The following is an 11,849-nucleotide window of genomic DNA, read 5'->3' on the forward strand; positions in this document are numbered from 1 at the left end:
CTGCTGTACCTAGACCAGGAGAGTGAAGTCAAATCAGTTCTTTGCTTTGTCACTCTAGAATGGTAGTGCTGGACCCCTATCAGTGGGATTTCAGATCCACAGTACCTTTTTGGTTAATGGGAGTTTAGCTGGGTCCTGATTCTACAAGAGGCAGTTTGTAACATGATCAAACTCCCTCCCCGCAACCATGATTGTAATAAGGGAAGCAAGGATGTTGGGAGCACAATCCCATTTATTAAAGGCACTCCATTTCAAGACAAATGAAACAGGAATAAGACAAATTGGAATGAGAAGTCAGATGATTTCTTAAGCCCTCAAAGTTAGCATGCTTTCCTCCTCTTTTTCATTGCTTTTTACTATATCTCTTTGCATGTCTGGCTGTAATTATAAACACGTCGCACACAGCTGGCTTGGTCAGTGTAGGCATTAGAACCGACTGCAGGTTCTAACCCGGGGATGAGATGCAAGGATTGTGAAGCTGGGCGCCCGGTAGGCAGGGAGCCAGCACAGTGATAGGCAGTGTCCCTGAGAGCCAGCTCCTGGCTCCAGCATATTGGCTGGACAAGGGATTACATTTTAAGCTTCTCAAAATTTCAATAAACCTGTTGGAAGAAGAGCCACAACGGATAGCTGACTCACCTGGGAAATCGGAAGCCCTTGACTGACTTGCTGAGCAGACTGGCAAGTGGTGGGGAAAGGTGGTACACTGGGAGCAGCTGCCTGGAAAGAAACAAGGTAAGAAACCCAAGCTAGAGATGGTGCTTTCTAAAGGGGACTAGTGAAAGTCACAGCCATGCTCCTTCTGGGGGGGTGTGTCCAGGGAACCAGTGTCTACCCACCAGGACAGCGACGTCTGACTGTGTTTTACTCTGACAGCAATGTTATCCTCTGGTTTGTTCTCGCTGTTGCGTTCTGGACAATCCCATGCAATGCCAGAGAACCTGGTGATTCCCTGGGTTACTGCAGCAGGTGGCATCGCTGAGGGTCTTGTTAAAAGCCCTGTCTTTTTCTTAGGGTGAACTTGATGTTTTCCTATTTTTACAATTAATTGCCCCAAGTAAAAGGGTATTTTAAATGGCTCGGCTTTAAAAAAAAAAAAAAAAAGCAAAAGAGAGAACTCATGGATATGGACAATAATGTCATGTTAGCGAGTGGGGGAGGGGAGGGTGGTGGAATAAGAGGGCATAGAGGGGATAAATGGTGGTGGAAAAAATTTAAAAAATGGCCCAACTTTTGTACAGGAGCTACAACTTCTGCAAAGACTTACCTCAGCTCACAGAGCTGTCCTGGCTGGAAAGGTTTAAAGCACAAGACTGAATAGATGCTAGAACAGAGTAGTGTTTGGTGCGTGGCCTGAAGTCAGACTGCCTGAGTTCAAAGTCCCAGCTCTGTCCATAGTGGGGGAATCCCAGGCAGGTCACTTCTCTCGGCCTCGGTGTCCTCATCTGTAAAATGAGGGTGATAATAGTACTAACCTTGTAAAGTGGTTGTGAAATATGCTTATCATGTGCTTGACCTTGGGACCAAGTGAGCACTCAGGTAGGCGCCAGCCGTCGTTACCGACACACAGCGTGTGACCAGGGCTGAGTCTGCAGGATGGAAAAGTCCAGCTCCCGCGGCCCTCTCTGCAGAGTGGGAGGGTGGGCTTCCTGGTGTCTCGCAAATGCTTCCCGACCCTCAGACGTGCCCTATTCTTACAAGGCAGAGAGAATAAAGACAGCAGGAGAATAAAGGGAACCCCAAGACTGGACTGATGCACTCTTCAAAACCGAGGAGGCCCCATGGCTGCCTGGGTCAGATCTGGTGTCAGCCCAAGTGAGGTTGTGCCATTGCCTCCTCCCGCCATTCAGTGGTGTCTCTGAACTTGTGCTATTGGACGGTCTGCCCAGGAAGAATCACTCAGAAGCCCCCATGGTGTTGATAATCAAGTGGGGCCTTTGGGCCGTGCCCAGGGGTGCTTGTTGAAAGGAGTCCTGGGCTCCCCCTCCCCTGACCTAAAGCATACTGTGGCCCACCACCCAGACTGAGTTTAAGAAGCTCTGACTCCCAAAAGTAAAATAGCCCAGGAACAAAAGGAAGCTGTTGGGGAAAGTGAGGTACGGAAGACTGAATTAGCAAAGTGTGGCTGAGGCCAGGCTCTCTGAGGCCGCACTTGGACAAAGGTGAGGGACGGGGTGTGTGTGTGTGTGTGTGTGTGTGTGTGTGTGTGAAAATAGTTCATTTGATGGTGTTAAACAGTGTTTCCCTTCCCCCAGGGGGGCTCGAACACTCGTCTGGCCAGTGGCTGCCCAGCACCTGCTTTTGAAGCCCACTGCTCCCAAGAGAGGGTGACATCATGGGGCAACACCCATTTTTACGCCATGCACTGGCTGTCCTCCGGTCACCAGGCAGGTTTATAAGCCAGCCAGAGCAACGCTCGCTCTCAAGCTCTTTCCCAGGCTCCATCCTGGACAGTCTCCGGGAATGTGAAACCAGAGCCTTTTTTTTTTGTTCAAATCTGTTTCTCTGGCCTGTGGAGGAAACCCAGGTAGGGAATAGTTTCCCAGCCTCCACACGGGATGTGCATGCGAACACCATGGGAGAACAGGACCCTTCTGAGGCACTGCTAGGTCGTCCCTGGGCAAAGGCAGAATGTCCTTTAGAGTCGGGGGTTTACTAAGCCCCAGACTTTCCCAGGCTATAGACAGAAATGCATAGCTTCTAGTTAATTCCTCAGGTAGAAAATCAAATTGGCCGAATCCCCCATCCCTGGACCAGTTTGAAGAAGCAGGCTTGCCTGTGTGCGGGGCTGAGAGACGACATCAGGCAGGCCCCGTGAGTTTTGGAAGCTCTCCCAGCTAGCCGCCATCACCCACTGTGTCATGTCATTGCTTCGCAGGGTCAGGGTGGGGCACGGAGCTTCAGAACCGGAGCCGGGTGGTTAGGTCACAGCCTCTGAGCCCACCTGTCTGAATTGGCTCTAAGTGGCACTGCCCTGGCTTCCTGAAGCATAACATGAGGACAACAGCAGCACAAAGGCATAAGGTGTTTGAAAGCACTTGACCCGTGCCTGGCCCTTAATAAGTACTCAAATATTAACAATTCTTAGGTCTGTGTGCCATCATAGGCCCTGGGCAGTGAGCCCTTTCTGTTTGAGTTATGTTGAAATATGGAGTGAATAAATCCCATTTTTCAGTGCATTAGAGTCCTTAAAGGGGAAGTAAATGCATGTTGAATACCAAAGGCTGGTATCCAAAAGGCTTTGCTTGGTTTCTGAAGGAACTCATGAAAGACCTTGAATCTGAACAAAATCTGGACTTAGGAAATGAAATATACCCTTGCTGGCCGGATCAGAACTATTGCTTTGTACTGTTCTCCTGGTTTCAGGTCTTGTTCTGCCGTGCCTGGTGGTCTGCACTGTGGTAGGCACAGACACTGCAAGTGTGCCTACCCAGAGGTTCACACCAGGGCCTGGTTAAGACAGGGTTGAACCCTGGTTACTCAGACTTTCCAGGGTGAGGCGAGGACAGACTACCCAGTTGGCCCTGTACGGTCTAATGAGTGGTCCACTCCAGCTCACCGTGGCTGATGTGTATGCCCTGTGACACCCAGTAAGATGGGCGTGTCTAGAAGAGAACCAAACAGGTGGCCCTGGACAATTCACAACCAGCCAAGCAGGTTCCTTCCTGCATCCAGTGCTGGATGCCAGCTGCACCAGCCAGCCTGTTCTGACTGCCAGGCCCCATTTAGGATTGTTTTCCTCTGCTGTCCATTGCAGGGGTGGGGCCCTCGGACAGCCACAGCCTTCTCTGGGCAAAATTATTCGGCCACAGTCTCTGCTATTAATTTTAAACAATGGAGGAATCAAGGATCCACTGTTAAATCAGTGCCAGAACCTTCCACTCCAGTGCTGAGCATGGTGAAGGTTTGAGCCTCCTGCCAAGAAAAACAGAAACCTGGCAGCTCCCGTGGCAGGCCTGTAGGGAAAGGTACGCACGTCACAAGCTAGCTCCTGCAAGGGCCCAGTGAGCCATGCAATGTCTGGTTCAAGAAATAACCAAAGTGATTTCATCTACATGCGGAATCTAAAGAACAATATAAACAAACAAAACAGAAATAGACTCACAGATACAGAGAACTGACCGATGGGAGACTGGGTGAAAAGGTGAAGGGATTGAGAAGTACAGATTGGTAGTTACAAAATAGTCTTGGGGATGTGAAGTACAGCATAGAGAATATAGTCAATAATCTATACTAATAAAAGGGTAATATGCTAATTAGACTGGGTCGACTTTCTTCTGGACAAAGCCACAGTGGAGGGGGCCGAGGCAGAGGCGATTAGGGGCGATCAGGCTGGCGGGGGAGCAAGCAGTTAGGGGCGAGATCAGGCTGGCACAGGGGAGCAAGCAGTTAAGGGGCAATCAGGCCAGCAGGGGAGAACAGTTGGGGGCGATCAGCCGGCAGGGGAGGGCAGTTGGGGGCGATCAGGCTGGCAGGCAGGCAAGTGGTTAGGAGCCAGCAATCCCGGATTGTGAGAGGGATGTCCAGGTGCCGGTAGCCGGATATCCCCCTAGGGTCCCAGATTGGAGAGGGAGCTGGCCAGGCTGAGGGACACACACACACACACACACACACACACACACACCCAGTGCATGAGTTTCATACACCGGGCCTCTAGTATTGTAATAACTATGTATAGTGCCAGGTGGGTATTGAAAATATCGATGGAACATTTTGTAAAGTATGATTGTCTGACCATTATGCTGTATACCTGAAAGTAATACAAAATAATATTGAATGTAAAAAATAATAAATATACTTTTGATTAAAAAAATAATAAACAAATGGGTATGTAGAGCTGCCACCCATACCCCTGGTCACTCATCACCAGCCAGAGGAATCCAGCTGGCCGTGTGGCTCCTACACGCCTGCGTGAGAGCTTCATTGTTTCCTACCTATTGGGTATATCTAGGGCTAAAGGACAGCCGCCAATGGCTTTGGGCCAAAGGCCACAGCAAGGCCAGCCAGCTGGGAGAAGGAATGTCACGTCCACAGTATGTACCTACTGCAAGGCCAGCAGTAGACTATGTAAGGGAACTCTGGATCAAACAACCTGACTCTGTTTCCCATCCAGGAAACGAGTCCAGGGCCCCTCCTCTGCAGAGTGTTGCCGTGAACACATTGGCAGGCATTCCAACTGGGAGCTCCCATGAGGCCAGGTCTGATCTTCATGCCTGTGGCTGCACCCCTAGCACAGTGCCTGGCCTATCACGGGTAGCCCACAAATACTCAGGTGTGTGTGTGTGTGTGTGTGTGTGTGTGTGTGTGTGTGTGCCAGTGGACTTCGCTCCCCAGTGTACATTCATCTCTGCACTTCTAGGTCAGCCTCTGCATGAGTTCAACCCACAGGTATTGGAGCAGCACGTATTAGCCCAGCTAATACAGGGCAGCTAATGGAGCCAGGGCCCTGCCTTCAAAAAGCTTAGAGTGGGCAGAGACCTGGTTCTTGCACATGGCACAGAAGTACAGGTCAGGGCTCTGATGGGCAGAGTAGTTCACAAGTTGGGAGCCTCGATGAGAGAGGGCTGGCATACGGGAGGGACAAGGAGCAGGGCTAGGTCATCATGCTCTCCTGTCTTCCTCCCTGTCAGCTGGCAGAGAGGCTGGGGAGAGGCTGTTGAAGGGAAGGTGGGCCGAAGCCTTTGCTCTGCATGGGCTGAATCACCCTTCACATTCCAACACATTCATTGGCCACCTTGGTATCGAGGCTCCTGGCAGCCACTGCTCCCAGAGGGAGGTACCTGAGTGGTGGAGGCCAGTAAGCTCCAGCCTTCCTGGGGAACAGTGTCGCTCTCCCAGGTGCTCATGTCATCATCACCATCAATATCCCCTGCACAGAGGTGCTATGTGCAGGGCACTCACCACCGCCCCGCAGGCACTGGCCAGCACACCTGGGGAACAGAGCCTCTCTGCCGAGGGTCCACCGAGCCTTCCCCGACAGAGCTGTGACACTGAGCTGTTCTAAGTCTGGTAGGTGAAGCCCCAGTGCCCATCGGCTCAGGTACAGCAGATGGAACATGAAGTCTCACATCCAAGAAAACTGACATGCCATGCTTTTTATTATGGAAGAATTTTATTGTGACCAAAAGTTGAGAGACTAGTGTACTGAACCCTAATGTCCTCATTGTCCAGTGTCAATGATTATCAACATGCAATACTTCTTGAAATAAAAATGGATTTTAAAATGCATTGTTGTTATTATTAAGAAAGTGTGGGTATGTCAGAGGGACACAGAAGCTAACTAAAAGAGCTTCTAATGGCCAAAGCTAGGACAATTGGAGCAGCAATAAAACAACAGAGTATTGGAACATAACCCAACGTATAAAATAAATATGAGTCCATACTAATATAAATAAATGATTGAAAAAAATAAATAGAGAATAGATAAACCTCCCATACTGAAGAATTCCAAATAATTTATATAGGTACACTCCCCGTCAAGGATGTGGAGGGCATAACGCCCCATTCCCTAAGTGTGGGTGGTGCACCAGGGCCTCCTTCTATCTAAAGGATGCACCATGGGAAAGGAAAGAAAGAGGAGCCTTAAGGTGGGAAACCTGACAAGCACCAGCTCAGCCAGGAGGTTAAGGTTAAGAGTATCAGTGGTGAGCCACGCTCCCAGCATGTACCCTTGTTATTAGGACATGATGAGAGGGCACTTACCTCTGAGGTCTTATCCCCAAAACCCAGAGCCCCAGACTAATCATGAGAAAAGCTTCACACAAATTCCAACTGGGGACATTCTGCAAAATACCTGACCACTGCTCCTCCAAACCGTCAAGGTCACCCAAAACAAGAAAAGTCTGGGGAATTGTCACAGCCAAAAGCTTCCTAAGGCAATGTGATGACTACATGTAATGAGCTATCCTGGATGGGATCCCGGGACAGAGAAAGGGCATTGGGTAAACACTGAGGAATCTGAATGAAGTATGGACTCTAGTTTATAAAAATGTGTCCGTATCGGTTCATTAGTTGTGAGAAATATACCATATTCAGTAAGGTGATAACAATAGGGGAAATAGGCTAAGGGGTATAGACTAACAAACGTTTACTTTAAAAATGCATTCTTGTTCTTGTTATTCTGTAAGAGCTGTGTTTCCGTTGAGGGGGAGGGGGTAGCAGAGGACAGGGAAAGTTTAGTTCATCTGGGTCGGTGAAGAGCGCTCTGTCCCCACCTGCCTGGTTTGTTCTTGCATGTGCCCGAGAACTAGGAAGGCGGAACATCAGAGGCCAGGCCCCGTGCCCTGGGCCTCCTGCACCAGCTGGTGGGAAGCAGCGGTGAGGTGGTTATTGCAGGGAAATGAAAGGGGATGTCCAGGAAATGGCCAGGCGTGCCGGCCAGGCTGGAGAAGGCTGGCTGCCACTGGGGCTGCGGTCAGCTCCCAGAAAGACTGATTCACCACGGCCTTGCTGTGAGTCATGCAGGGTCACGCTCTGCAGTGGAGTGGCACGCAGTTAGTGCCAGGGGCTTAGGCAGAGAGTGGAAGAGGGGGTAAAAGGGTGAAGTGAGCCTGCCCCTGCTGTTTGTTGTCACCATCCTCATCCAGGTAAAAGATGGGGCAGGCATTCGAGGTCTTAGCCACCCAGCCCTGGAGGCACCCACCTCCTGGCACCACCCATGCTACCTCCTTTAGAGACCTGGGGTTGTGGAAGGGCATGGCCCTGGAGGCAGCAGATCTGGGTTCAGGTTCAGACTCCACCACTTGATACCTAGGAAACCTTGGGTGATTCACTTAGCTCTCTGACCTGTTTCTCTAGTTGTAAAATGCAGATAATACACCTGCCTCACCCACCTCATGAGGTTGAGTCAAGGATCAAATGTGGAGTTAATAGACCAGGAAGCATTCTCTTAGGGATGTTGTTTGGGTGGGTGTGGCCAGGGTGGTCACTGTTCTTAAGTCACCAAGTAAGGACGTGCGTGGCCCTAGGGCTAATCTGGGATAGAGTTTTGTATGACTAAGGATGTTTTGGTTGCAAGTAATAGTAAATCCAACTCCAGTTGGCTAATAGTTGAAACATCCAGAGGCAGAGCTGGCCGCAGGAGCAGTGTGATCAGGGTTGTGGTCGTGATGGCTCAGTCTCCCAGGGAATCCTATGTACTAGCTTCTATGGCTAGCTTCCTTGTAGGTGGGAAAATGGTTGTGTAGGAGTCCCAGGCCACCCATTCCACCATCCCTAATAGGGATAGCTGCTTTTTTTCTTATCATAACATGTCTAGGGCTTCTCTCTTTGGTCTATTTCAGGCCACATGGTTGGCTCTGAATCAATTAGCACAGCTAGGACAAGCCATGTTGATTGCTTAGACCTGGGTTATTACCAAACCTTAACAAATTATGGAAGCAGAGAGGCGGACTAAAATGATTGGTCTAGGCCCATGGTCGGCAAACTGCGGCTCGCGAGCCACATGCGGCTCTTTGGCCCCTTGAGTGTGGCTCTTCCACAAAATACCATGGCCTGGGCGTGTCTATTTTGAAGAAGTGGCGTTAGAAGAAGTTTAAGTTTAAAAAATTTGGCTCTCAAAGGAAATTTCAATCGTTGTACTGTTGATATTTGGCTCTGTTGACTAATGAGTTTGCCAACCACGGGCCTAGGCCAATCAGGGCTTGGACCTAGAGGTAGGAGGGGATCAAATCCATGCAAGCTTTTTGTCTGCCACCGTTAGGAAATGGGGAAACGATGCCAACAATATCCACTACACGTTTCTATCACAGTAAGAATTCACCATAGTAAACAATAGTAATTAGCTTCTCTAGCATCCGTTTCCCCCTGTTGGCTACAATCCTAACTTACATTTTGGGCTTTATTCCTTCCCTATTCTTAGTCTATGTGCTTCCGCTGGAACTCCATTTCCCACTCATGGGAGAAGCACGTGATTAGGACTTAGGCCAATCAGTGCCCTGGAATCTGGCCACTGGATTGCTTCTCTGGCACTTGGTTTGATCAAAGCCAGTGAAACACAATGACTCTCACTGGGAAGGAAGGCTGGGACTGTTGCCTGCTGCTCTTGTCTGCTGAACTTGACCGTAAGAGGATAAGGTCTGGAGCTATTGCTGTTATCATTTTACAACCACATGGAAAGAGCCTGAAGTTGGAGCTAATGTAGAGAGATGGAGAGAGGGGAAGAGGCCTACGGAAGTCACTCACACAGCCAAGCTAGTTTCTGGACATTTCAGTTTATGACCAACACATTTCCTCTTTGCTTTAAGCCAGTTTGGGTCAAGTTTTCTGAGTTGCAACAGTGTCCTAAATCATACAGTTCTCCTTCCTGTTCAGAGGCAATGAGCAGCGCATGTGGGTGGCTAAAACGTTTGTCCGAACTTCACCATTTGTCATTTGACACTAATATTACATAGACAGCATCCCAGCCATGAAGGAAGTGGAAAAATGCCGAATGACTGGATGAAATTTAGTCTACATCAGGGGTAGGCAAACTACAGCCCACGGGCCAAATCTGGCCCACCACTTGTCTTCATAAAGTTTTATTGGAAACAGCCACACTTTGTTCATGGCTGTTTTGTACTACAATGGCAGAGTTGAGTAGTTGCTTGCAATGCCTAAAATATTTAGTATTTGACCTTTTACAGAGGAAGTCTGTTGTCCCCTGATATAGATGGCAAAAAAATAAAATATTAGCAAATTACTTCTCCCCAAATGAATACCTGTGTCCCCAAGTGGAAGTAACACTGACTGGCCCTCCATCATAGACCATTGTATCCCATTAACATCAGGTTCGATTATCAGCATTAGGAAAGCAAACTTTCATAGAATTGAACTTATCCCAGACAGTGAATGAGAGACGTCTATGTCTTTAAGATTTGGTTTATGCAATGCCTGGATCTTACTAGCCCTGGTCACAATGTCTCAGAAGCCTACAGACATAAGAACTTTCTTTTCCCACCTGGGCCTTTACCCTTCCCTCTGAGTTGGGATACTAAAGCCACTGGTGAGCCTGGCTGGCGTGGCTCAGTGGTTGAGCATCAACCTATGAACCAAGAGATTACTGGTTCTATTCCCAGTCAGGGCACATGCCTGGGTTGCAGGCTCGATCCCCAGTAAAGTGCATGGAGGAGGCAGCTGATCGATGTTTCTCTCTCATCGATGTGTCTATCTCTCTACCCCTCTCCTTCTCCCTCTCTAAAATCAATAAAGACATGTTTAAAAAGAGAAGGCAGTGTAGGGATACTGCTGACTGGTCCTGTATTGTTATCTCAGGGGAGTTTGCACTGGCTTATCCATGAGGCTCCCCTTTGGCTCCCAGTAGGATCTGACAGGCTTCCCAACTTACATAACACTCAATGTGGGTCTGAGATGGATCCAAGGGGAAAGTGGGGCTCATCCAGAGATAGGGATCTGTAATAGTTTTATATTTCTTTATTGATGGGGGAAATATTTCTTTGGGGTAACCTACCTTGAGTGCTATGCAAGTGCCTTCTATTTAAGGATCCACATGATAAATCTGAGAATTGAACCTCAAGGACCCACTTTGAATGCTGTTCAAGTCAGGAAACCCTCCAGACTCAACGGGGAGCAGAAAGGAAGTCTTATGGTAGGCCAGTAAGATGCTTATCCTATCTAATAAGAGTAATATGCAAATTGACCATCACTCCAACACACAAGATGGCTGCCCCCATGTGGACATAAGATGGCCGCCACAAGATGGCTGGCAGGGGAGAGCAGTTGTAGGCAATCAGGCCTGTAGCAGAGGACAGTTGTGGGGGACCCAGGTCTGCAGGGGACCCAGGTCTGCAGTTAGGAGTGACCAGGCTGGCAGGGGAGGGCAGTTAGGGGTGACTGGGCCAGCAGGGGAGGGCAGTTAGGGTCAATCGGGCCTGCAGGGGAGCAGTTAGGTGTCGATGAGTCTGGCAGGGGAGTGGTTAGAGGTGATCAGGCTGGCAGGCAGAAGCAGTTAGGGACAATCAGGCAGGCAGGCAGGCGAGCGGTTGGGAGCAGTCCTGGATTGTGAGAGGGATGTCCCAGAATGGAGAGGGTGCAGGCTGGGCTGAGGGACACCCCCCCACACCCTACCCCCGTGCATGAATTTTGTGCACCGGGCCTCTAGTTCTGAGATAAGAATACTAGTAAATGACCCTCTCTTCTGTACTTGGCCAAATTTTACCTACCTCTTGGGATCCAGCTCAAATCCTCGATCTTTGATATAAAGCCAGCTCAGACTGAGCAGTCCCTTTTGTCTTCACCACACCAATTACTACTGCAATTAATCTCAGAATACCTTGGGGCTCTGACTGTAAACTGTCAGCCAGATATTTCTCCAGCAAAATGGGTTTATTGGTAAACAGCAAGGAATTGCAATCCTGTGCATGCGACCACGGCGAGCCACCTGCAAGTCAAGTTGGCTAACACAAAGAAGAGAAAGCTCTTTTATGAAGGGGAAGGAAGTTGGGAAGGCCTCTTAGTTTCCCCCTTGCACTTCATGCTCCACGTAGGGCCTGAGAGCTCCCCCTTCTGGTCATTCCCGCTTTTGGACTCAAGAGCACAGTCCCTGCTTAGAGTCAGGTCAAGGAGACAGACACCTAGACAGACCATGAAAGGCAGTGTGCAGAGTCCGGGACAAAAGCAAACTGCACTGCTCCAGGGAACCTGGGAAACAGCTTTCCCCACGCCTGGTTAGACCCTGCGTCCTCCACTGGAGAAGGCACATGAGGGCGGAACCCACGTCAGACCTGTTTGCAATCACTAACGCACATGGTGTGGAATCCCCCTCACGGGGAGACATGCTCGAGAGCATCCTTCTAACACTGGGCATCCTGAAGGAATTTTCCTGGTACCAGTCACAAATGAGAGACGTCAGA

Source organism: Eptesicus fuscus, chromosome 5 (genome assembly GCF_027574615.1).
Source record: "Eptesicus fuscus isolate TK198812 chromosome 5, DD_ASM_mEF_20220401, whole genome shotgun sequence".
Classification (NCBI taxonomy): domain Eukaryota; kingdom Metazoa; phylum Chordata; class Mammalia; order Chiroptera; family Vespertilionidae; genus Eptesicus; species Eptesicus fuscus.